We start from the raw sequence: 27,424 nt of genomic DNA on the forward strand, positions 1-27,424 counted from the left end.
GTTGCAACATTTTCGTTTATCCCCCTCACCACACCCTGATGTTCCCCTCCACATTTTCCACACCATTGTTTGCCTTTACATATTGCCACTACATGCCCATACCTTTGACATTTATAACATCTAAGAGATAGTGGTACATATTCTCTTACCATGTAACTGATGTAACCAACCATCACTCTAGATGGTAAGATTTTTTCTTGGAAATGCAACAGTACTGATAAAATGTCCTTTTTTACTCCGTTTCTAATATATGGTAATTGTTTAGCTTGAATCACTTTTGCCCTGGAAATATTATTTTTAATCTCTCCCATCAATGATTTTAATTGTAAAGCCATGTCACATTGTTTGCTATCTCTGCAAAACACTAACAGACTTCCATCACATAAAAAATTTGCATGTTCCATAGTGCCCAACTTGGTCTTCAATGCATCAGTGAGTTTTAAAGGATTTTGGGGTGATTCAAATTGAACGATTAACCTATCTTCCTCCCTCCTTTTTTATGCTTGCTGATTTGTTCTTTCCCTGTTGCTATCCGTTCTGCAACTATGTCCACAAGTTTTCTTCCTTTTTCCTTTCCTAGTAACTAAATTCCAACCTACATCATTCAAAGTTCCCTCTCAACCTTCTTCCACCTCACTTCCTGATACATCATCACTTCCTGTCTTCTCCGCTCCAGTCACAGCTCAGCACTGCCAACCGCCTAGCCCGACTCCCCTCCCAGTCCTACGCCAGCTCTGAGAGTACAAACTAAATTAAATCTTATGTACCAATATAACCACTGGATGTGACTACTATTCACTTTGCTAAAGGCAGCACATACAGTTAACATGATAACATGGAATGTGAAATGACTGGGACACCCAATCGAAAGTAAAAAAAGTCCTTAAATTTCTCGAAAGAGAGAAAATGCAGTATCGCTCTGTTACAGGAGACTCACCTATCTAATTCATAACATGAAAAACTAAGACTGGGTAGGCTAGGTCTATTCTTCCAGTTTTAGCTCTCAAAAAAGTGGTACAGCCATACACATACATAAAAATCTCCCATTACAATGGTTTATACATGATATTGAGGACAGTATTGCTTTGCACATCTCTCTGGCAGTTATGTGGGATGCTGCAAAGGCAGTCATTCGGGGCCATCTGATATCATATACCACTGCAAAGAAAAAGGAAACTGTCAGCCTGATGACACAGATGACAAAAGACCTTATTAACCTGGAAAATTTACATAAACACTTTCCCTCTGATGAGAATTTTAGGAAATTAAGCAATATTAGATATAGACTTAATGCGGATAGAGCAAATTAATACCCTTTGAAATCAGCATTTACACCTTTTTAGACTCCTTACCATTACCAAAACTATCTGAGGAACACCAAGCTAGCATGAATCGCTCTGTTACTACAGAAGAAGTACTGCAAGTGATTAAGACTTTACCTGCAGGGAAAAATCCAGGTTTAGATGGATATACTGCAGAGTTTTATAAGACATTTTGGCCTAAATCGAACTTTATGCCATTGATTAAAAATTTATTTGAAAAGGGAATCCTCCCAGAATAGATGAAAAAGAGAGCTATCTCTCTGATTCATAAAAAAAGGTAAAGGTGCAATAGAATGTATGTCATATTGCCCAATCTGTCAACTCCTTTAAAATTACTTTAAAATGACATTAAAATTATTTGACATCTAATTACTAGCAGATTAATATTAATTCAGACCAAACAGGGTTTGGGAAAGCTATTCACAGACTCCTCAATATTATTGATTATGCTAGTCAAATCAAGTGGCTTTATTGTCATTTCAACCATATACAGTAGTACAGTACACACTGAAAAAAAACAATGTTCCTCCAGGAGCATGGTGCTACATAAAACAATACAGAACTACATGAGACTATACATTACTACATAAAGTGCACATGGAAATATGTGCAGACAGTACAAGAACTACTAAAACAGGAAAATAGGCACAGTAAGAGACAATGCAGTGCCCACCAGTACACAGTTCTAGGATGAAAGTGTCAGATATAACGGGTAGTGCAATAGAATAACAATATAATATAATATAATATAATAAAATAAAATGCTGTGAATGTAAACATAACAACTATGACTTCACTATATTAGAAAGCTCAATTTAGGAGAGAAGTTTATCTTTTGAATTAAAAACTTGTAATTTGTATAGCAATCCATCAGCCCAAATATGTACAAATGGAGTTCTTTCTGAAAAATTTACCTTATATAGAGGCTGTCGAAAAGATTGCTGTCTCTCTCCCTTATTGTTTAATTTAGTTATTGAACCACTGGCAGAAGCCATAAGAACTGTGGAGCTCATGTCAGGAATTAACATACTTATTGTAATTAAACCACCCAGAAAAATCAGTTCCAGCAGTTCATAATATAATTAATACTTTTGAAGAAATATCAGGCTATAAGGTAATTTCACTTATGACCTTCAAAATACTTCTCTGTTCACCTGGGCACAAGCTTGCTTTACCGTATATGGGGGTGAATATATCCCCCAGTCCTAATGACCTTTTTGATAATAACTACTCTCCATTATTTAACAGGGTTAAGAAGGATCTAGAATATTGGTCATTGCTACCAATCTCTTTCTTGGGAAGAATTAACATTATCAAAATGAATGTTTTATCTCACTACAACTATCTCTTTCATTCGCTATCTTCCTATGTAAGTAAATATTTTTTTAAACTTGTAGATAATCAAATCAGATCCTTCATTTGGAAAAATCATCCACCAAGAATTGGCTTTAAAACTCTAACCAAAGCTAAAGAAAAGGGCAGACTAGGGTTACCCAATCTGCAGATATACTGCTGGACAGCCCAAGTAAAAGGTAATATTAGCTGGGTACACATACGTAGGGATGCAGAATGGACAGAAATTGACTACAGTACAGCCTTTTACTGTGGGTTATGTAATTTACAACACTTTGAAAACTTGGAATTCAGCAGTTCAGCATCTAAACTTTCTATATTTTCCTCACTATGTTATAACCCTGATCTACCTTTCTCTATTGCTACCACACTATTCATAGGATGAAAAATCTGTGCTATAACTTTTTTAAACAACTGTATAATGGAGGAACTCTTAATCTTTGTGTGATTTACAAACTGAAATTGGAATTGGAAAAAATTACTTTTACAAATATTTACAAATTTGTATATTTTTAGAGGCAACAAAGTTAGAAGAAATTTTAGTAAATTCCACAACCCAAAAAGAGAGGAGTTCTGTGATTTATAAAAATCTTGAGAGATTTAGCTAGTTACTCTGTGACCTCCCTCAAAAATGTATGGCAGAGAGACTTTAAATTCATCTTTCAAGATGAACAATGGCAGATTATACGTGATAACGTCTTTCTCACTCTATCCTGCAGTAAATAACTGAACAAAAACTACAAATCTATCCATCCCCAGTCCGTCTTATTAAGATATACCCTAATCTATCCCCTATGTGCTATCAGTGCAAGACTTACAAAGCACTGCTTCATGTTTTCTGGGATTGCAAAAAAAAAAAAGTTTTTGTTATTGGTACATGACTTTGCAAAATAGTAACAATAGAGGCTAACTGATACAGATGTAAATCAGTCATTAGATGTTACCTCCAACAAACGTTTAGGACTGATATCCTATACGGCAGAAAAATGCATTTTGATATATTGGGACAAGGAACATTTAAACAAACACTAAATGCAATACTGCCATTGGAATAATTAATGTATAGCTTAAAAAATTAAAGCAAAGCCTTCATTAAAATTATGAAGTGTTCTTAGCATTTTATATGTACTCCATATATTATAAAATATTTCATAGAACTTATCTGTAACTAGTATTTAAACTCTTGTACTGACCAACTACTTGTCTTGTTAACCTATTATTAATTACTATTTCATTTATAATACAACCATTATTCTGTTATTTTTGTTTGGTTGTGTGTTTTTTCATTTTGGTTTTTGTTCCCCCTCTTGTTGTGGGTGTTGTATCTGTTTGTTTTTCTTTTTGCCTCAAATGTAAGAAAACCAATAAATAAAGAATTGGAAAAAAATATTGGAACATGTGACTGACAGGTGTTTCTTGTTGCCCAGTTCTGCCCTGTTAGATTGAGTGTTTAAACAATTAATAGTGCTTAATTTATACTCTTGGTTTGAGCCTTGGGTGCTGCTTTTGAAGACTGCATTTGTTGTTAAAAAGGATAAACCAACATGAAGAACAGAGATCTGTCTATGGGAGAAAACCAAACCATTTTGAAGCTGAGAAAAGAGGGAAAATCGATCAGAGCCATTGCACAAGCATTGGGCATAAGCCAAAACAACAATTTGGAATGTCCTGTCGTGTCCACTGTGTGAAGAAGACTTCAAGGGCAGACATATATAGACCATATCACAAGATGCAAACCACTCATCAGCAGTAAAAATTGAAAAGCCAGATTGGAATTCACAAAGAAATAGAGAGATGAGCCACAAAAGTTCTGGAACCAAGATTAACCTCTATGATATTGATGGAAAGGCCAAAGTGTGGAGAAAGAAAAGTTCTGCTCATAAACCAAAACATACAAGCTCATTGATCACGTATGGTGGAGGTAGTGTCATGGGGTCATTGATGATGTAACTCAAGATGGTAGCAGCAGAATGAATTCGGAAGTCTATAGAAACATTCTGTCTGCCAATTTACAGTGAAATGCATCCAGTCTAACTGGGAGGAACATCATGCAGAAGGACAGTGACCCATAACACACTGCCAACACAACAAAGGACTTCATCAGGGGAAAAAGTGGAAGGCTTTAGACTGGCCAAGTCAATCACCAGACTTTAACCCAATTGAGCATGCATTTCACTTCCTGAAGAGGAGACTGAAGGGAGAAAACCCCCAAAACAGACAACAACTGAAAGAAGATGCAGTACAAGCCTGGAAAAGCATCACACAAGAAGAATGCAACAGTTTGGTGAGGTCAGTGGGTCACCGGCTTGATGCAGTTTTGGCAAGCCAGGGATATACAACCAAATATTAAGCGTTATTTACTTTAATTTCCTTTAAGATTATCTGTCCCTATACTTTGACACAAAAATGCCATGTTCTAAGGTGTTTAATACATTAGATGTAAATATCAGGAAATGCCGTTCCAGTACTTTCGGAGGAGACTGTACAATGGTTTTCCTCAGGTGGAGAAATGCCCACTTGGCAATGTGATCAAGATCAAAAGAAGTGCCTGTACCCAATCCAGACCTGTGTCAACGGTAACTTGTCATAGCAATTAATGAAGATCAAAGATCACTCCGGAGTAGAGGGGTGTTGTGGCCGCTTTATTCTTTCAAGAATCAAGAATCTGCAGAGAAAGCTCCCCAACTCTTCAGAAGGGCATTCTTATATACACTTACACGAAAAAACGTCCACATCCTGTTTTTCACAAGACCCAACATTTCATTATGTGCTTATGTTATTGTTTAAGAAAGCCTTATTCACTTAAATTTACAGCTTGTTCCTGCTCTCCCCACTTAGCAGGATACCAATGCCTATGTAAGGTCATATAGATCACGTTGAGGCCTAGGATACCGATGCCTATGTAAGGTCATATAGATCACTTTCAGGCCTCCGTGTCACCTTGTGCACTATCCCAGTTCCATACATCTATAACATTGAGGATTAAATATTATCAAATATGACTACTCATTTTGTGGTTAACATTTTATGGTTACAATATTTCTATAAACTTTAACCAATTTAAATTTGATGGCTTGATTCATTTGCTCTACTGCACCCCCACTTTGTGGATGATAAGAACAAGTGATACGTCATGCATCAACAGACAAGCTTTAATACGATATAATATAACCCAAGTATTTTACTGAAAAACTTTTTTAGAAAACTTGTAACCATTGTCTACTAGAAACAACAGTAACACCTCTGTTTATCCAGTCATGCATGCAACATTCATTTTAGCCAGTGACCTGAATCTTCCCATTTCCCAATTTTCTTAGCTACCAAAACATGTGGCACTGAATCAAGAACCCAAAACAAACTCATCTGTTCCTTGATCAAGAATACAGAATTCCTTATCTCAGCCAAGAAATTGATTTTGTCCAAAAGCATGAAAAAGGTGAGAATTTAGCTGTGCAATGCAAAAAATTCTGGATGGGGCCAATTTCTGGTGTTTGTCAGACTAATTAGCTTGTTAAACAAACCTGGTGTCAGGATGGCCGAAGAGAACCAAAAATCATGTTGAACAATTCACAGTGCAAAGTGGTGCTGATTTTGTTCTCCTCCATCCTTCTGCTGATTTGGACAATTTCTAGTGATATGTCTGTAACCACAACAGTTACAGCATCGGATGTTGTGTCCATTTCATCTGACCCCTCCATCATGGCGTGTACTGTATTGCTGCATTTACCTTTTCCTCTTCCCCTTCTCCCTTCTCTGGGTTTCATATCTTCTTGATAAAACATCAGCTGAGACCAGTTGGTTGGCAGCCTTCACAGTCTTCTGCTGCATTTGTCTTTCAGTGTGTTTGAAAGACAAGTGTAGCAAAAGACTGAGAAGTGTAAAGGCAGTTTGTGTAATGGATGTGGTTTCTAACCCGATAGAAGAAGCAGTGGCTGCTTTCTTAAAATCCATTCTCAAACCACTCACAAAGTTTACTCTAAGCAGTTGGTTGGGTGCCCACTAACACAACTCAAAGGGATTTGGTTTTCACGTCAAGCAACTTTTGGGGGATAATTCCACAATGCTGTGATTCAAATTTGGTAACTATTGGACAAAGTTTGTAGAACAAGCAATAAAAAGGTTTTTTAAAAAAATTCAAAATGGTAGAAAATCCAGTATGGTGTAAATTGATATCATGGTGTCCATCATGGTGTCCATTGAACTCAACTTGACCTAAAGAATCAGAGGAAAGTGGAATTGCATTTCTACTATGTTGCGTTGTTGCGTTACAGCGTTGTTATTGTAAATGTATGTCCAAATGGTGATACTAGAGGGCTTGAGTGGTGAATACCAAAATTGCTGTGAAGGTAGCTTAGATTGTCCTTGATCACTATGTAATAATAATAATGATAATAATAATTATTATTATTATAAGAAGAAGAAAAAGAAGAATAAATAGCCGCAAGTGGCGATCTGTGGGATTCAAGCACTGTTTGCAAGTAGCACCCCCAGAGGCAGGCCAGTTCTTGCCAAGATACAAAGAACAGTAAAGAGACCTCAGATGAACATACTTAGCTGTATGACGATAGCTCAATGCTACTTGTGTGAAATGCCTGCTGAAATCTAACTGGCTGTAATAAATAAACATAACCCCACCCTCTTTTCATGACCATGTCCCAACCATTGCAAACACCTCAGAACCTTGTCCTGAACATGTCATTCATGTTTGGTTCAAATGAATATAACCAATGATGAATGACAGCTGTTTGAGTAAACCAGCTCTGCCTTCTTAGAAGTGATTGACATATGGCGGCCATACTGTTCACAAATCTCAACATGTTTTTGATAATTATTGAGAAATTTTCAAGTTTCGTGCAAATCCACCCAAGGAATGATGAGTTACAGCTGTTGGAGGCTCTGTCTCATTAGCATTAGCATATGTGGTGTGCTTTTGATAATAAAAATAAATTCCAGTTACAGATAACCAGTTCAATGCAGCACACCAAATTTCAGTTCAGCTGGACTTTTGGTTTCTGAGAAGCAGTTATTAAAACTTAACTCCACCCCAATCGATGACCACACCCCAACTTTTGCAGACATCTTCAGACCCTTTCAAATTTGGTTCTGTCACATATTTCCCTCTCGAAGGAGAAACTAAGGCTCCAGCCAAGCTCATGCCAGAGGCCAACAGGGCAGTCTCCCAAGCCATGCTCAAGCTGCAGGCCGACTGGCCGGCCTCCCACGTCCACCCCACTCCGCCACCAGACTCCGGCGAGGACGTTCTTGCTCCGCCACCAGAATTCGCTGGGGACACTGTCACTCCGCTACCAGATTCCAGGGACGTTGTCACTCCACCACCTGGTTCCTGTCAATCTGTCCTATGTCTGCTCCTCTGCCCCTCGGGGAAGAGCAGGCCTTCAGGGCAATGCCCACCTTGAGGCCCTTGGAATCTTGTGGAACATGCTGAACACGAAGAAATCTTGCCGAACACAAGCTGCTGCACGGAGGGGAGGGCTGGAAACGAAGGAGAAACTGAGGTTCCAGCCAAGCTCATGCCAGAGGCCGACAGGGAGGCTTCCCTAGCCATGCTCACGACAGAGGCTGACGGGGCAGCCTCCCAAGCCAAGCTCAGTCCAGAGGCCAACACGGCAGCCTCTCATGTCCACCCTGCTTTGCCACCAGACTCCAGGGAGGACGTTGTCGCTCTGCCACCAGACTCCGGTGAGGACATCATCACTCTGCTACCAGACTCCGGGGAGGACGTCATCGCTCCACCACCAGACTCCGGTGAGGACATCATCACTCTGTAACCATAATCTGCTGATTCTGGGAAGGACATTGTTGCTCCGCAGCCAGACTCTGCTGAAGATGTCATTGGTTCCTGCCGATCTACCACCTGGTTCCTGCCGATCTGTCCTATGTCTGCTACTCTGCCCCTCTGGGAAGAGAGGGCATTCAGTGCCCATCTTGGGCCCTGGGAATCTTGTGGAACACACCAAACACGAGCACAAACAAATCTTGCCGAACATGACGGGAGGGCTGGAGACATAGGAGAAACTAATGCTCCAACCAACCAGAGTCCAAAGCCTGCATGGTGCAGCTCTCAGTGCACATCGCAGTTCTCAGAGCTATGGCATCTATTTCTGTGTTGCTAGTGTTTGTTTATGTTGCCATGTGCATTTTGTTTTGATTCATGTCCTGTCTCCTCCCATGTCTTGTCATTGGTTGTCTCCCTAGTGTGTCATGATCACGTTCACCTGTTTTCAGTTTGCCCCTCGATTGGTCTTTGTATTTAAGCCTTGTTTCTTTGTTCTGGGTGACGTAATGCGCAGTGAACGCTTACCCGAACTTACCAAGCCTTTGATTTGGTGTGTTGCTATTCTGGTTTCGATTTTGCCTTGTTACCTGGTTTTTGGATTTTTGGATTTACCCTTGTGTTGTGGTTTGCTGATCGCCTGACTATTTGCCTCTTCCTGTTCCTGTGAAGTCTTTTGCTTCACATTTTGGAACTGTTTGCCAGTTTCCTTTAATAAACTTTAAACTGCATTTGCATCCGTCTCCGACTCTGATGCATGACAGGTTCAAATCCTTATTATCAATCATGAATTACAGCTATTGGAGTAATCATTGTATGTATGGCAGCCATGTTGTTTACAAATATCAGCATGCTTCTGATAATTATTTAGGTTCACACTCTGTTGAGTAGTCTGACGCCACACTTGTGAAGAAGGGAGATGGGGCAAAAAAAACCTAGAACTAGTTGGCAAAAAGTACTTTTTTCATATTATGCAAATTATCACAAATTTAAGTGGGTGGAGGATACTTCAATGTCAAATGCCTGCTGAATACTGATTGGCCATGTTTTTCCCTTTCAAAACTCAACCAAAAAACCAACCCAACTGAAGGGGACCTCACTAGCTTGCGGCTTTTGCCCTGTTCAAGTTAAAGGTTCAGGTTCACTCTCCGCATGCATGTATGTGTTGCCAGCTGTGCCACTCTGCCTCTCTCTAGTAACGGTGGTTTCTGAAAGCACAGAGAAACACACATAAGTAGCCTATTGGTAACATGGCACAAGTGAGAAACATTACGTGTTACCTGCGGGTTCCCCCTCCTCCTCTCTGTCCACATCCGACACTCAACCACACCTCTGATGCCACATACCCCTACCGCCTGTCTCAGGTCGAGAAGCTATCCAGCCTGCAGCCGACTGCCCTGCACCCCTGCCCCCGGCCACGAAAGGTAATCAGCCAATACCATCTGTTCCCCTGGCATGTGGATCATCTCAAACTTGAACGGCTGAAGTGCCAGATACCAACGAATGATTAGCTCCTCACCATGTTTCATGCAGTAGAGCCAGTGGATCTCTTTCAGGATCCCAACTCAGGACATAACATGGAAGAGTGCCCCCGCAACACTGCATGCTGAGATGTTGTGAAGAGCAACAGCTTACAGGTATAATGTTGTGTAGTCCACTAAAACTAGCATGAAGAGATGCCCTCGTGTAGTCTCTTTTAATGGACTGATGAGGTCCATGCCAATTCTTTCAAAGGGGACCTCGATCAATGGAAGGGGGCACAATGGCGCTTTCGGGGTGGCAGGCGGATTCACCAGCTGACATTCATGACATACTGCACGCCACCTGCGAACATCATTGTGAATGTCCAGGAAATAGAAATGGGCCATGAGGCGGTTTAGAGTTTTATCCTGCCCCAAATGACCAGCCATGGGATTATGATGAGCTGCATGGAACAGCAGTTCCCTATGACTCTTTGGTACCAACAATTGGGTCGTCTCTTTGTTCATTTGAATGTCCTGTGTCACTCAAAATAATCTATCCTAAATAACTGGAAAAAGAAATGGCTGAGATGGTGGAACATTAGGCTGAATTTGTTGACCATCAATTACTCTCACTTGGTAGAAGGCATGCCTCAGGGTCTTGTCACATGACTGCTGCAAGGAAAAATCCCTGATGGGCATCCCCACAAAGGATGGAGGGGCACCCTCCGTGTCCCCCTGACACAAACTGTAGCTGACATTGAGGGTCCTGGCACTGTCTCCCCAGCCAACACTGCACACATTCCACACCATGCCTCACTCCTGCAGGACCCATCCAGAAACATTTCTCATACTATTGCACGAAGCCCTGGCCACTTTCTTCCAAGAATTAATGGGGTGAGGACTAACTGCCACCTTTACTCTATGGTTTAGCCCCCATAATTTAATGATTACTGGCACCAGTGGATACTTGTGAACATCCCTGTGCACACACCTTCTCACCTTTACCAATCATGCATCACCTAAAGCCCCGCACTGAATCAGGCTTTGATGGATGGCAGTCTGGTTACACCCTGATTGGTGGCCTGATTTTGCATCTAGTGGAGGCTGACAAGGGACTTAATGAACTTGCTAAGAGGAGAAGTGTCCACGACAGTGTCTGGTACCTTCTCCTGGGTTTTGGCAAAACTGTAGAAACTTTTTTGGTGGGAAAGAGGAAGACTCAGGAGGCAGGTGACTTTGCTTTGTGCTTGTGTTTATTTTTCACTGTGCTTTTCAGCTCAATTTCAGAAACTCCCCACCATTATAAAGGCTTTTTATTTCCTAACTTTATTAATATGGCAAAACTCGTGCCTTATATCATTAAATGAAAATCTCAGAATACCATTCCTGCTTCTACTATTGCTTGGCATCTACCCAAAATGCAAGAGGACATCACACGTGGGTCTCATTTATCAATCTGGATACGAATGGACTTATCTTTATATACTGCATAAAAGGAGGATGGGCTGCAATGACTCAGGTGGTGTATAACTCGGTTCCATTTCCCATGATATCTTCTTTTAATGCTGTGCAACACTTTATTAGACCCAGCACTAAGTGACCGATAAGTGACCGCTCTGGTATGTCTCATGCTAGCGAGCCATCATTGGGCTTTGTATGACATACCCATGCCCAACACGGCATTGGGGAGAGTGCATTGGTGTATTCTGTCCAACAGTAGCTGAGACACTGCATTGAATGAAAATGGTGGTGTCTTGGTGTCCATGATCACTTTGGTACAGTAGATATATATTTTTATATATAACAATTTTCTTTTTTCTTAATTTACATTTAATTCACCTTTTCTGTAATTCAGTACCATTTCAGGTGCTGTTACAATGCTAAATAATATTTATTTGTATTAGCTTAGACATGAGTCAAAATAATTTTTGCTTCTATTTGTCATTTCAGCTCTGTGAACTTTGCCTTTTATGGAGCTTTGTGGGTGTTATCAAATGCAAATCTATTGTGCCGTGCATGTGGCTGGTAATTTACGGGTGATTGGCATTCATCGACATATGCAAGCGAGTATGAAGAGAATCAGTGTTTTCAAAACTTTTGTCAACCTGGTGCAAAGTTTGGTTTGGCTTACGAAAACATTTACACACAACTGATAGATAGAAAAAGATTGATAAATGAGGTCCAATGTGTTGATTTTTATTTTGTATATTCCGACCTCTTTCCTCCTGAAATTATTTCCTGACTCCCAGTGTTGACTTCTGGACACAGATCTTCAGGAACAATTACTTCATAACTAATAACACCAAACTACATCTTGGACATTACAAGCTTATCCACAGAATACACTGAACACACAGAGGGCAAAAAAATTGACTTTATATGGACTTTTATGGTTTCTGAAATCTGTATAAACTGCACACAAAAGACTCCAGACAACCACATAATGCAATATGGAACTCATCCAGTAATTTTACCGCTGCGTGTGACCACAAAGACAGAAAAGTTCCAACAGTAAAGAATCAATTCAGTTTTACATAACATTGCTGCATGTTTCTGTCTGTCTGTCTGCGCGATGGCGCACGCAATCTAAAACTGACTTCGACACCGCGCGGCTGTCACGATGAACTTCATCCGTCTGTTTTATGGAACTCGCGTGTGCGCGCGACTATGGGAGCGCGCACGAGACAACAGTGGCACGGTTGCGGAGGGGTGTCGCCCCGCACTGAAGTGTTTTTACTATTGAAACGATGAAATTGTAAATAGGATTAACTGTAGACCTAACGTCAGTGTATTGACTTGAAAAAACAAGGACGACCACACCTATCACTGGATATCCTCGCCTGACACAAAGAATAAGCTACTCCGTATAAAAGTTTCAGGTATGTGCCTCTGAAGGTGTGTACTGGATGGAATGTTAAATTTCACCAAAAGAGTTTATAATTTTGTGTCTTAGCTAAATTTACGTAACTAAGCAGGCCATCTAGGTATGATAACGAAACTGTACACTCTATTGAAACCTTCAGCTAGCGTTAGTTAACTCCCGATTCCCTCGCAGAGGAATGAGAGAGAACCTGTTCCTTCATGTCCGAGTTCAGGACCTGTTACAGCTATCTCTAGTAGCTCGTTAGCTAATCTTTTTCCCTAACAATGATCCTCGTTTATTAGACATTTATAAGCTCAAGCCGTCAAATATAGCCGTTCATTGTTGTTTCCTATTCGAAAGAAAATTCGGAAAATATGCAAATAAACAGTTAGCGAAAAAACGAGGCAGGTTAACTCAGGCATGTAACTTCGATTGCTAGCAAGGTGGCTAACTAACGTCACCGAGACGAAATCTGTTCCCTTGTAGGGTTAGAAAAGACAAAGGACGTGTTTAGTAACGAAGATAATCGAACATTTATCTACAGAGGAGCATGCTGAAGTACGTTTATTGTAGCAACTACTGGCAGGTTTAGTTATAAAGTAGGATGAGGAATTGCAAACAAGTCGTTTACTACTTCGTTCGCTTGGACTCCAGTCTGTTATTTACACGTCGTTCACCTAGTCTTGAAATCGGTGTCAGTAACATTTTCAAAATAATGTTCCGTTCGATGTATTTTACACTTCAAACAGTTTCCAGAAGGTGCTTCAACAGGTTAGATAAGGTCTAATTTTAAAAATGTTTTTTTTAAATTTTTTATTCCCGGTGTTGAAAAAAACAGCATCAGCAATTGTCAACAATACAATGGAAATTAAGCACTTTTTGATTTTCATATTGTTTAGAATTGAATCTTGATCCTTCAGTGACTATGAACTGGTATGTAGCACCTCTTTCAGTATGTAGCAAATACACTCACTGGCCACTTTAATAGGAGCACCTACCATGTAAGGTTAGTGATTTCTCTAAGTGATACAGCTAAACCATACACACACAGAAGTCATCTTACCAAGTAAACAATTTAAAACAATGTCTTATTAATAATAATCAATGAGAACTTGTACAACAGCCATCTTCATTACAGAAAACCATTATCCCCTGGCATTTGGAAAAGACCACATCTAAGAGTGCACTGTGACTGTCAGTGGACTCCTAGATTTGTATATAAGTATATATGATGAGCATTATACACTCACTGGACACTTTAATAGGAACACCTGCTGTAGACCTGCTCATTCATGCCATTATCCAGCCAGTCAATCATGTAGTAGCAAAAAAAATGTGATCTCTTGCTGTCTTTCTCTGAAGTTTGTGTGTATAAGTTTGGACGTGGTAATTACAAGCGGTGTGATTTTGGGGGAAAAAAATAGACGGCATGAGAAAACTTCTTTTGTTTTTATTATTTTTTTGTATCATAAAAACCAAAAAGTTTATTTTGCCTTACTGAAAGAAAATAAAGAACTAAACAGTTAACATGCATAATTGTTACTTAAATCTTATTGTCTGCTGTAGATGTCACATTCCATAGGAGGTCGTAATTACGATGTCAGGTGCTTTCAAGTCACTTTGATCAGAGCAAGATGGCAGAGTAGCTTCTCTTAATTAACTACAAAAAAATACAGCAAGGTTTGTTAAAACTCTACTTCTAGAAATTGAAGAGCAAAGAATGCGCATCAGGTGTTTTGCTTTATGTTTTTAATCAATTTATGAAGCCACTGTAAACTTTATCATTACATATTATATCGTAATTGTACAGTGCTATCATATTTTGTGCAGGCAATTGGCTTGTTTTTTTGTAAATAAAAAAGCCTGACAAAGACATGTCACTGCTAAATACTCATTCAATTTCAATAAATTTACTGTCAAATATAGACATTGCATCCAATGATTGAAACTTGTAAACTTGGAGCTCAAAGAAAATCCTGAGTTTCCCACTCATTATGACTTTGTGGTGGCGTTCATGTGTGTTCAACTAATAAAAACGATCTTTCTGATAGCATTTGAACAAACCCCAAGACTATGGCATGGTTGTTGATGCCAGACGGGCTGGTTTAAGTATTTCAAATACTGCCAATCTCCTGGGATTTTCATGAACATCCAGTGAACGGCAGTTCTGCAGACAGAAGTGCCTTGTTGATGAGAGGTTAGAGGAGAATGGCCAGACTGGTTCAGGCACACAGGAAGGCTATGCCAACTCAAATAGCCACTTTTAACGACCTTGGTGTGCAGAAAATGATTTCAGAACTCTAGCTATTGTTTTCATGAAAATGCCAAGAATAAACAGTTTCTAAATTACTCAAATCAGCCTGTCTGGCACCAACAACCATACCACAGTCAAAGTCACTGAGATCACATGAACTGAAGCTCTTAACCTGTATCTGCCTGGTTTTATGCATTGTGCTGCTGCCACATGATTCGTAAAATTGCAAGAATGAGCAGGTGTTCCTATTAAAGTGGCTGGTGAGTGTATAATGCTCATCATAAGTACTTCACAGTCACAGTGCAGTCCTAGATGTGGTCTTTTGTACATGCCAGGGGTAATGGTTTTTTGTAAAGGTGCCTGCTGTACAGGTCCTCACTGATTGTTGTTGTTAACAAGAAATTGTTTTAAAAGTATAGGTGGTAGTAAATGGTGTTATTCTGCAATAACTTCTATGTGTGTCACTTAGAAAAATCACTGACCTGACACAGTGCTGATTGTGTAATGCATTTGTAACAGCATACCATCAGAAAGAATGTACTGTGACATCAAAGAAATATGTGAGACATGAGTGTCTCTGTTTGAGTGTGAGTGAGAAAATGGAGATCAAAGTGTGCTGGCTATTTATTCTGTATGTCCTAAAAGAACAAAGTCAATTTAAAAACTGTAGGCTGATCTCTGTGGGTTTGTGTGTGAAGAAGAGGGATAGACTCACTGTATGAATGGTTATATGCACTTAGCAAACACATGTTTGCAGGTGTCCTATACAGCCCAACACATATTGTAGGCACTCTTTTTGTGGAGTGACTCAGCACCATTCAGATATTCAGTCATGATCATCCTCATTTAGTGGATAAGGCCCTGAGCTATTGATCAGAAATTTCAAGCCCCAGCACTGCCTAGCTGCCACTGTTGGGTCCTTCACCTCTGTTCCAGGGACGCTGTATCATGGCTAACTCTAACTTCATAAAAAGTGGGGAAATGCAGAGAAAAGTTCAAGTGATATTTTATTGTTATTCTCCTGTATAACCTGTATATATTGGAATGAAATGTCATTTCTCCAGCACTGTGGTGCAACACAACAGTACAATGGCATAGTACACAGGACTATACACAGCAGATACACAACAGAGGGAGAAGACCACAAACAATGCAATAAATACACAGGCCAGTGCACATGGACTGGACAGGACAACAGAAACAATTGTCTGTAAACTATTGACTGTGATAGCTGCAATTCACTGTAGTAGCAGAGATAAAGTATAATGTAAAATGTCCAGTGGCAGTAAATATAAGGTGCAGGTGTGCAGTGATGGATCATCTGACTGCCCCATCTGACTGTTGTGGAGATGGTTTCTGTAGTATCATCAGCAAACTTGATGATGTGATTGGAACTGTACTTAGCAGCACAGTCGTGGGTAAGCACTGTAAACAGCGGTTCCTTAAGCACACAGCTGGTGTTCAGTGTGGTGGTGTTGCTGATCTTAACGGACTGGTCATAAAGTTCAGGAACAAGTTCCAGAGGGAGGTGGTCAAACCAAGCAGGCTCAGCTTTTCTATTAGTTACTGTACTTAGTTACTGTACTTTCTAGTTACTTTCTATTAGTGATCGTGTTAAATGCTGAAGTCTGTGAACAGCAATTGTCCTTTTTGTCCAGGTGAGTCAGAGACAGGTGGATGGCAGCAGATATGGTTGAGCGGTTAGGGTGGTAGGCCTACTAGAATGGGTCCAGTGTAGTGGGAAGACTGCCCTTTATGTGTTTCATGACTAGCTGCTCAAAGAACTTAATCATGACTGGTGTGAGTGCAATGGGCCGACAGTCATTTAAGCCTGTCACAGACAATTTCTATCACGGTCATCTTGAAGCACATATGGACAACTGCTTGGCTCAGGGAGATATTGAAGTTGTCTGTTAGGACATATGTAAGCTGATCATATTCTCTGAGCACCCCGGCCAGGTATCTTGTCATGGCCAGCATGCTTATGTGGGTTAGCTCTGGACAGTGTTTTCCTGATGTCTACTGCAGACAGAGTACTTGATCAGTGGAAGTTCACTGTACTGTGCTTGTATATACAGCCGGGTCCATAAATGTTTGGACTGCGACACAATTTTTGTAATTATGCTTGTGTGCACTACCACAATGTATTTGAAATGAAGCAATCAAAATGTGATTGAAGTGTAGACTTTCAGCTATAATTCAAGCGGTTTAATATTAGGATTATTTTTAATACTTGGATGCAAATCCTTTGTAGTCAGTGACTGCGTGAAAACCATGGACGTCACCAAATGCTGAGTTTCCTTCCTTGAGATGCTTTGCGAGGCCTTTACTACAACTGCCTTCAGTTGCTGCTTGTTTGTGGGACTTTCTGCCTTTGGTTTTATCTTCAGTAAGTGAAAAGTATGCTCAGTTGGCTTCTGGCTCAATCAGTTGACTGTCTCGGCCATTTAACAACATTCCATGCCCCAAGCTCTTGGGTTGCTCTTGTGGCATGTTTTGGGTCATTATCCATCTGTACTGTGAAGCACTGTCCTATCTGTTTTGCAGCATTTGACTGAGTCTGAGCAGAAAGTATAGCTCTGTATGCGTCGGAATTCATCCTGCTACTTCTATCAACAATCACATCATAGATACCAGTGACCCAGTTCCATTGGTAGCTAGACGTTATGAAGGAGTTTTTCTTCAACAAGAATTCAAAGAATTCTTCGATCATCCACTTTAGTTGTCTTTCGTGGTCTTCCAGGATGTTTGGTGTTGCTGAGCTCACCAGTACCTTCTTTTTAAGAATGTACCAAATTGTTGATTTGGCCACTCTTAAGGTTTCTGCTATCTTTCTGACAGGTCTGTTTTATTTTTTCAGCCTAATGATAGCATTCTTCACTTGCATTTACATCTCTTTGGACCGCATAGTGAGAGTTCCCATGAACAGCTACCAAATGCAAGTTCAACACGGAATCAAATTCACACCTTTATCTCCTTAATTTGTCATAAAATAAGGAGGAAACAGGTCATGCCTGGCCATGAAACTGACTATCAGTGTGTTGTCCAATTACTTTTGAGCCTGTGAAAATGGAGGGACTATGTAAAAAATGGCTGTAAACGGTTAATGCAATATTTTTTTGTTGAACCCCTTGAATTAAAGCTGAAAGTCTACACATCAATCACATCTTGACTGCTTCATTTCAAATCCATTGGGGTGGTGTACAGAGGCAAAATAACTTTCAGAATAATAAAATAAGAACTTTCACAGTAATAAGATTGTGTCACTGTCCAATACTTATGTATCTGACTGTATATCTCAACAAAGGGCTCTAATCTAAATATATGCACATTGGCCCTTGTTCATCTAAGTTTAATAAGTTCGTGCTCATTATGGGTCTCTTATTTACATGCTTACACATGCTTACAACACACCCCAGTTTAATTCAATTCAATTCAATTCATTTTTATTTGTATAGCGCTTTTTACAAAGGTCATTGTCTCAAAGCAGCTTTACACAAACAAAAGTAAAGTGAAGTGTGTGTGTGTGCCGTCTCTGATGAGCAAGCAGGGCGACAGTGGCAAGGAAAAACTCCCTGAGATGGTGATAGGAAGAAACCTTGAGAGGAACCAGGCTCAACAGAGAACCCATCCTCATACGGGTTTACACTGTAGTGTGCGTGTGTGTGAGCACAATGTGTGTTGGTGTAGTCCATGGAAAACAGCTGAAGCGTTTTCGTGGCAGTATGAAGCATTGCCGGTGGACAGGTCCAGAGTGAAGGGGGGGAGGTCTGGATCACCGGCAGCTCAGGAGTGTAGCTCGGCAGAAGGAGAAGGAAAGTGGTTAGGTACACTCACAGTCACCGTGTGGAGATAAAACTCAAAATAACCCTCATATAATACATGTAACCCTCATATAATACATGTAATTTACTTTAAAAGCCCTAATTTATGCAGGTGAGCCAACAGAAGGAAAAGATTCAGCACACTACAGTTAGATTAAGGGATAGATGTAAACAGGAAAAATACATTTTTGTAAAGCTGAGTTAGAAGTGCTTTATTGGAGTTCTTATTGGTATCTTCAAAAATCTTGAAAACTTAAAATAAAACAATCTACAGTTAACATAGTTTCACAGGAGCAAACGGTAGTCCAAAAGGTTTGTCTTTTACAGTCCTTTATTTATATTTACACTCACGAAGCACTTTAATTGGAACACCTATACACCTACTTATTCATGCAATTATCTAATCAGCCAATGATATGGCAGCAGTGCAACACATCAAATCATGCAGATATGGGCTAGCAGCTTCAGCTAATATTTGCATCAGCCCTCAGAATGGGGAAAAATGTGATCTCTGTGATTTTGATCATGGCATGATTGTTGGTGGCAGGCAGGCTGGTTTGTGTATTTCTGTAACTATTGATCTCATATTTTCATACAGTCTCTAGAGTTTGTTCAAAATGGCGCAATAAAGAAAAAACATCCAGTGAGCGGCATTTCTGCAGACGGAAATGCCTTGTTGAATGGCTAGACTGGTTTGCACTGGCAGAAAGGCTACAGTAACTTAGATAACCACTCTGTACAAATATGGTGAACAGAAAAGCTTCTCAGAATGCACAACAGTGTCACAAGAATGCACAATGTCGAACCTTAAGGCTGATGGGCTACAACAGCAGAAGACCACATCAAGTTCACCTTCTGTCTCAGCCAAGAACAGAAAGCTGAGGCTGCAGTGGGCACAGGCTCACCAAAACTGGACAGTTGAAGACTGGAAAAACGTAGCCTGGCCTGATAAATCTCGATTTCCACTGAGGCAGACAGATGGTAGGGTCAGAATTTGACACCAACAGCATGAATCTATGGACCCAACCTGTCTGTGTCAACAGTCCACGCTGGTGGAGGTGGTGTAATGGTATGGGGAATATTTTCTTGGCACATTTTGGGCCTGTTAATACCAATCAATCATCGCTTGAATGCCACAACCTAGATGAGTATTGTTACTGACTATGTGCATCCTGTCATGGCCACAATTTACCCATCTTCTAATGGCTACTTCCAGCATGACCATGCACCATGTTGCAAAGCAAAATTTGCCTCAAACAGGTTTCATGAACATGACAATGTTCTTCAGTGGCCTTCCCAGTCACAGGATCTGAATCCAAAAGAACACCTTTGGGTTGTGGTAGAATGGGAGATTCGGAGCATGAAAGTGCACCTGAAAAATCTGCAGGAATTGCGTGATGCAATAATGTCAACATAGACCAGAATCTCAAAGGAAAGTTTCCAACATCTTGTTGAATCCATGCTAGAATTGAGGCTGTTTTGAGAGCAAAGTGAGGCCCTACTCAATATTAGAACAGCGTTCCTAATAAAGTCCTCAGTTAGTGTATGTTGCTGAGGGAAGAAGAAAAGTGGATAGCTTCTTCGTAAGCAGGATTTTTCTTTTACTGGTTATGTGATGACACTGTTACCCCTTTTCCACTGACAAAGAGTCAGTGTTGGTGGTAAAACCATTTGCGCCATTCTATTATGTAATCAGAGGTGAAAGGGTGTAAAATAACAACCATGAAGAATTTTGCATGCTTTACTTCTGGCTTTCAGAAGATCTGTTATCCAAAATCAAATCCTTCAGTGTCTTTGGGATAAGATCTTGATTGGAAGTTCCACATTTACTATTATTTTCTGACCATTGATTTCCATTAGCATCTCAGACATGTACTTGACAGTAGACTGGCCTTTCTCGCTGTTCTCTGGAACGTTTAAAATCCTGAGATTTGCTCTCTGTGACCGGTTTTCCAAGTCATCAACTCGATCCATAAGCATCGCGTTTTGCTCTTTAAGAGTTTTGATAGTTTTTTTCGGCCGCAGCCAGCACCGAAAAGTTATCGCTGTATCGTGTCTCTGTGGAGCACAGGCGGGACTGAAAGCTTGCTAATGTCTCTGTTAAAGCATTCATCGATGTCTGAAGCGGCACCATGGACTCTTGAATGAGGGCTGAGATGTCTTCTTTTATCGAAGCTCGTTGTTTTGTTAACTACGTTACTAGCTGGCTTGTTCATTAGGGGAAAAAAAAAAAGTCTATATCCGGATTTCTATAAAGCTGCTTTGTGACAGTGTCCACTGTTAAAAGTGCTATATAAATAAACTGAATTGAATATGATTGAGTTGAATTGTGTACAGACATATATAGGTGTCTCCCATCATACTTTGCATATCATGTGTAAATCTATTAGATTTGTAAAGCACTTCATAGATTTAAAATTAACTCATTAACACTCTAGATTGTTTCATAAATGTACTTTATACCATAGCACTGTTGAATTCTCAAATCTGAAGGTGTAGATTACAGCAGCTCTGACAATAGTGGCTGTAATTCTACATAATCTAATTATAAACTGATTAAAATGTGTTGTTATTTACCAAAGAAAAACATATAATCATTGCTACGGTGAAGATTTCTGCAAGAAAATGTTTTATGTCTTGGCTGTCAGCACTTGGTCAGTCTGTTTTCTGCCACAGAGAAGTATTCAGGACAGAGGTAACATCACAAACTTTTGGTTTTTGTCTTATTCAAGAGAGAGATAAAAATATTTTTCATGTTGGAACAAATGTTTATAGCTGCTATAATGTACATGATAACAGGAACTAACTATTTTATATATATATATATATATATATATATATATATATATATATATATATATATATATATATATATATATATATATATTAATTAAAAATTGTAATTGTTGACAAAAAATGTATGTTCATACAGATTCTGGCACTAGCTATATTTATAAGTGAGTGTGTTTATTTAAGAAAGACTGCTGTTAATTTAAGCAAGACCCATCGCCATGTTATCCAAGCAGAAGAAGTATTAGGATGAATCGGGTAGGTCAAGAGTGTGAGAGGAGCCACAAGTAGAAGTACTTCTGTCTTGTTGGAATTCAGTTGGAGTAAGTGACCTAGCATCAAGTGTCTAATGTCCTTTACACATTCTTCACCTTTATTAAGTTGGTGTTTGTCATCTGGCTTTGCTAAAAGATAGAATTGTGTCATCATCATAGCAGTGGAAGCTAATACTGTGTTTATGAATAATTGTACCCAGAGGTAGGGAAAAAGCAGTCATATGCAAGCATGTATGTGTGAGATAAAGAGGAGTTCTACAAATGCCTACATAAACACACCCAAACGGGTATAGATTCTTTTCATTTCCTTTGAATGTAAGCTGATGGAAAAAAACTGTACAGATAGGCAGCTACTTTCTTTTTTGTCATGTTTTATTTCTGTACAGCAACTATCTTGAAAGTTTCTTGATCTTGAAAGCATTTCAACAGGCTCTGTTGATTATTATTGACCCTGCAAAAATAAATTTCAAAGACCAAGACAAAATATTAGTTGATAAGTTAATAATTTCTATACACAATTAAAATATTGTTTAATTATTATTACTTATTATTACATCAATTTTTAAGTATTTCTTTTTTAAATATGGATAATATCCTATTTATTTATTATAAAAATCACCTGCTGTTCCACAATCTCTCTGATGAGCCCACTGTAAATATTCAGGCACAAGGCTGCATCCAGGTAAAGCAGAGAATTAAACCTTGGATCAAGGAATGAGGCTCAAGGGTAGGATCTGTGTATCTGCATTGAAAAGTCCTGAGTAGGGCTGCCTTCGCATCTTTTATGGTTGGACTGTCATGATCTGCAGGTGCCATGGATTTTAGAATCATTGTCCTTAGACGGAGGACCATTGACACAGAGGGAGTTGTTTCAGTGCTCGAAAGGGTTGTAATTGTCTTGAGGGGTTTAAGCAGATGAATCATTTCCTCTGCCAGTTTCAGTTCACTATCGGACAATGCTGCAATATCCTTGAAATTCTTCTTAAAATTTTTGTCCGTCAGGGCAGAGTAGATGGCAGGCTGCTGCTCCAAATGGTGTTCCATCGAGTTGGGACTTCATGTATTAATTTGTGAACAGGTATGTCAGCATCTCCTGCTTGATTTTCAGAGCATGAGCTGCTGTCGTGCCTTTATGGAAAAATGTCACAACTTTTCTAATCTTACTCAGCAGCTGGCATATCTGTTTAAGTGCTACTGCCTTTTTGGTTTGGTCATCGGATATGCTGATCACAAAACCATCTCCTTTTGCCATTTATAAGGGCATTGCTAGAATAGCTGGTGTAGTGAAAGATGTGAAGAATTAGATGGTGTAGAAGAAGATAAGATTGCTCTAGAATTTAAAACTCAAGGATTGATGCACGTGAAGAGGATAACAATCAAAAGAGAAGACAGAAATTTTAAAACTGGCACGTACATTATTACCCTCAATAAACGTCACCCACCAAAATGAATCATTATTGGATATATGAATGTTCCTGTGAACTTATTTATTCCCAACCCTTTGAGGTGCTTTAACTCTCAAAAATACCCAGGACATGGTACCCACTCAGCAATCGACTTCACTATCTGTCAGCCTGAGATATTACTGGATCTCTTGTGGAGAGTGTGGCATGATATCTGTGGAAGTGACCATTTTCCACTTATTCTAGTTCTAAAAGATAGAGTAGAAGGGTCTAGAGTACAGTGATGACATTCTAAAAAAAAAAAGCATTAAAAAACCGGTACCTCTTTCAGCCTCTATGTTGTGAGAGGTTTAATGCTTTTTCTGAAGATGACCCAGATCCTATTAACACATTAACTAGTATTTTAGCTTCCATAGCAGATGATACTATTCCAAAAACTTCACCCAATACGAAACATAATTCGTCTGCCATGCTTCAATGACAACTGCAAAAATACTATAAAATATTGGAAAAAGGCAGAGAGATCCTTATTCAGAAGTCCAACAACTGAAAACCTCATTAAATTAAAACTAGGCAGAGCAAAAGCATGAAGGGTAATTAATGAAGCTAAGAAGCAAAGTTGGAAACAATTTTTTCCAGCATTTCATGAAAGACTTCTAGGAAGAAGGTTTGGAATCTGACTGTATGATGGGTAAAAACTGCAGACCTCAAATTCAGCACATTAAATATCAAGATAAAATATATTAGCCACAAAACAAGAAATTGCGAATAATCCTTGCAAGCTGCTCTCCAAAGTTTCAGCAAATAGAATGGCTTGGAAAAAAAGAAAGGTGTTAACTTTCTCCACATTAATGGAAGAATTAATGCGGGCCATAAACAGATCACATGATATGGCTGTTGTTCCAGATAACATCCACTATTAGTTTTTAAAGAATTTACCTCATACTACTTTGTGCTTGCTTTCAAAAAATTTTTAACTCCATTTGGATATCAGGACATATTCCATCTTCTTGGAAAGAAGCGGTAATCATTCCCATTACAAAGCAGGGAACGATCACAGTGAACCTTCCAGTTATCATCCCATAGCCCTGCCAAGTTGTTTATGTAAAACAATGGAGATGATGGTTAATGAACACCTTGTATGGATGCTAATACTCAGTGTGGGATTAGAAAAGGAAGAAGCACTATAGATCACCTCATCTTTTATAAGAATGGAATACACAATTGCTGTTTTCTTTGATTTAGAGAAAGCATATGGTACAACCTGGAAGTATGGTATTTTAAGGATTTACATCAACTTGGTTTCAGAGGACAACTTTTATGTAACAGACTTTGTAACGTCAGAGTAGATAATACCCTCTCTGACTTACAAAGACAAGAGCTAGGAGTGCCTCAAGGTAGTATTTTTATCCGTTACTTTTAGTATCAAAATAAACAACATTGCAAAAGTAATCTCACTTCAGGCTTCATTGTTGTATGTGAGAAAGCCAAGACATATTTGTCTGTTTGCACTACGGATTAAGCCCCATCTAGAAAATATAAAAGTAGATCTAAGTGTACTAGGTCAGACACACTTCTGCAACCTTCAGAAAAGTGGAATACAGATTCCCGCAGTTCAGTTTTTTACTGCAGAAGCCAATGCTATTATTTTTGGCACTGGATCATATTAAAACTTCTCAACAACAAAATTTCCTATTACTAACAGACCCAAAGTCATGTCTTCAAACTCTGGCATCCCTTAAAAATGAACACCCAGCTGTTGTAGAAATTTTAAATGGACTGTGGTCTTTGGAGGCACAGAATTAAAAAAAAAAAGTAGGTGCTGCTGCTAAGGAGGCCTCATCTTCAGAGCTCAAAAAGTGTCCTATTGTAGACCTCAAACTCATTATAAACTCTCTTGTCTTTAAAAAGTGGCAAACATTGGGACCAATGTAGTACAAATGAACTTCATGAAATCAACCCTGTTGTTGGTATAAAATGTCATTTCTACTTGGATAATCACTGGAACCATATAATCTACACCCGTTGCCGAATCGGCCACTTCAGACTCACTCACAAGTTTTTGTTAACGGGTGAAGCAGACAAAAATTTGTGCTACAGGGATGATGCCACTAAATTATTAACTATTAAAACTCATCCCCTATATGACAAATTAGGTATCAACCAATTCCATTTTGCTAAGCGACCCTCCACCTTTTCAAGCCTCCCCTCCCAGTTTTTCATTGCATTGGCCTCATCTCCCAAAAAGACTCCTAAATATGTGAAGCCCCATTCCCCAAAATAGACCATCTGGAAGTTTTGGTTTCTCACCCAACCAGTTCCCAAACAATCTTATTCCAGTTCACCTGAGCAGAGGATAGGGAACCAAAACTTTCTACTAAATTTCATAAGGTATCTACATCACTTTGTCTTTTTATCATGACTATGACATCATCGGCATACGCTGATACCTGAATTTTGTTTATACATCTCGGTATGCATAGACCATGTATTTTTGTTCTAATCTGTTGTAACAAAGGTTCTATGGCTACGGAATACAGCATTCCAGACAATGAGCATCCTTGTCATACAACAACCTTGTAAGAACTTTAAAAGGAGAGCATAAGCCACCATTTATCTTTAGTACACTCTCAACAGCATTATAGGGAACCATGACCTTATCGATGAAATCTTTGCAAAAGCCAAGAACTTCTAAAACTTTTCACAAATAATCAAGTTCAACTTGCTCAAATGCTTTTGATCAAAGGAAATCAAGCCGAAGTCTATGTTAAACATTTTGGCGGTATCTAGAGATGTTATTGAAAATGTCCTGCCGGGCACACAATAGGTCTGGTCCAGATGAATAACCTGACCCATCTAGCGGTATCTTGGCGGACTAGAGATGTTATTGAAAATGTCCTGCCGGGCACACAATAGGTCTGGTCCAGATGAATAACCTGACCCAACACGAGCCATTCTATTTGCTGAAACTTTGGAGGGCAGCTTGTAAAGGCTGCAAAGGAGTGAGATAGGGCACCAATTTTTAATGTCTGTTAAGTCTGTTAACTTACCGGCAGCAACCTTCCAGATAGACTTTCATTCCCATAGGGACTTATAAAAGTCAGATGGGAGCCCATCAGTTCCAGCTGCTTTTCCATGCTCCATACTTTGAAGAACCTTTTACAGTTCTTTTATACCCACAGCATTGGCTTCCTGTGTCAGCTGGGGAAGATGTTCATTATAAGCATTGTCATGAGAACTCACTCCTATACAAATTTTTCTCCTGATAAATGTTTGGTGAGACAATAGTACTCCAGATTATTAACGTAAGGCATGAATGAACCTATTTTGACCATTCTTCTTCTCTAGGCTGAAGAAATATTTGGTCGGTGCGTCCAAATGATTCACATTCAGAAAGGGTGACCAGACCAGAGTCTCCTGTGATTTGATTCCCAATAGATCCAACCACTGATTCTTTTTTGCAGAAAGCATTTCTAAATATATTTCATCTTTCATTAACTCAGCTAACTTTTGCAAGTGGATAATTTTGGTTTTTTGGTTTTTCATAGATCATGTTAACTCCAGAGTGACGTTAAGAGTGTTGACAAAACTGTTTAATCTGTACCTTGCCATAGTCCCACCACTCTTGGACAGTTCTAAAAGACGTTCTTGTAGACTTAAAATCATCCCAAAGAACTTCAAAGAAAAAAAATAAATCTTATTCAACAGTGCTGTATTAAAGTGGCAATATGCCCTTTTTAGCTTAACAGAACTCAAAGTAAAAAACATTGCACAATACAGTGGACTGAGAAAGCAACTGGGGTAATAAGACATCTGAAAATATTTAAATGATGCTTTAAAACATAAAACCAATCTTTATTCTTATTGAACTGTCTCCAAATATCACTCAACTCTTACATGTTGATTAATTGTCTAAGGCATTTACGAGAAGTTATATGTGGTTCAACATGGTCCCTATCTATGTCTTGTTCAGTACAATTAAATTCTCCATCTAAAATAAATGTTCTTCCCCACTACAACATTGTAGAGTTTCACAAAATTTGTTATAAAATGAAACGGCCTTTCCTTTGCTAATGTTGGCAC

General features: G+C 39.2%; 1 protein-coding gene across 4 annotated transcripts in view; it reads left to right on the forward strand.

Moving 5' to 3' along the window:
• The first annotated feature begins 12,555 nt into the window (after window positions 1-12,555).
• Window positions 12,556-27,424, forward strand: part of arhgap12a (Rho GTPase activating protein 12a) — a 120,832-nt gene continuing 105,963 nt past the window's right edge. For 2 of the 4 annotated variants that reach the window (XM_053227451.1, XM_053227453.1), the window contains exon 1: window positions 12,558-12,811. The gene's annotated coding sequence lies outside the window, so the exon portion shown is untranslated. Of the gene's footprint in view, window positions 12,812-27,424 lie in introns of all 4 variants that reach the window. The other 2 variants (XM_053227452.1, XM_026925914.3) reach the window with 2 other exon arrangements.

The sequence above is a fragment of the Pangasianodon hypophthalmus genome, chromosome 21 (assembly GCF_027358585.1).
Source record: "Pangasianodon hypophthalmus isolate fPanHyp1 chromosome 21, fPanHyp1.pri, whole genome shotgun sequence".
Lineage (NCBI taxonomy): Eukaryota > Metazoa > Chordata > Actinopteri > Siluriformes > Pangasiidae > Pangasianodon > Pangasianodon hypophthalmus.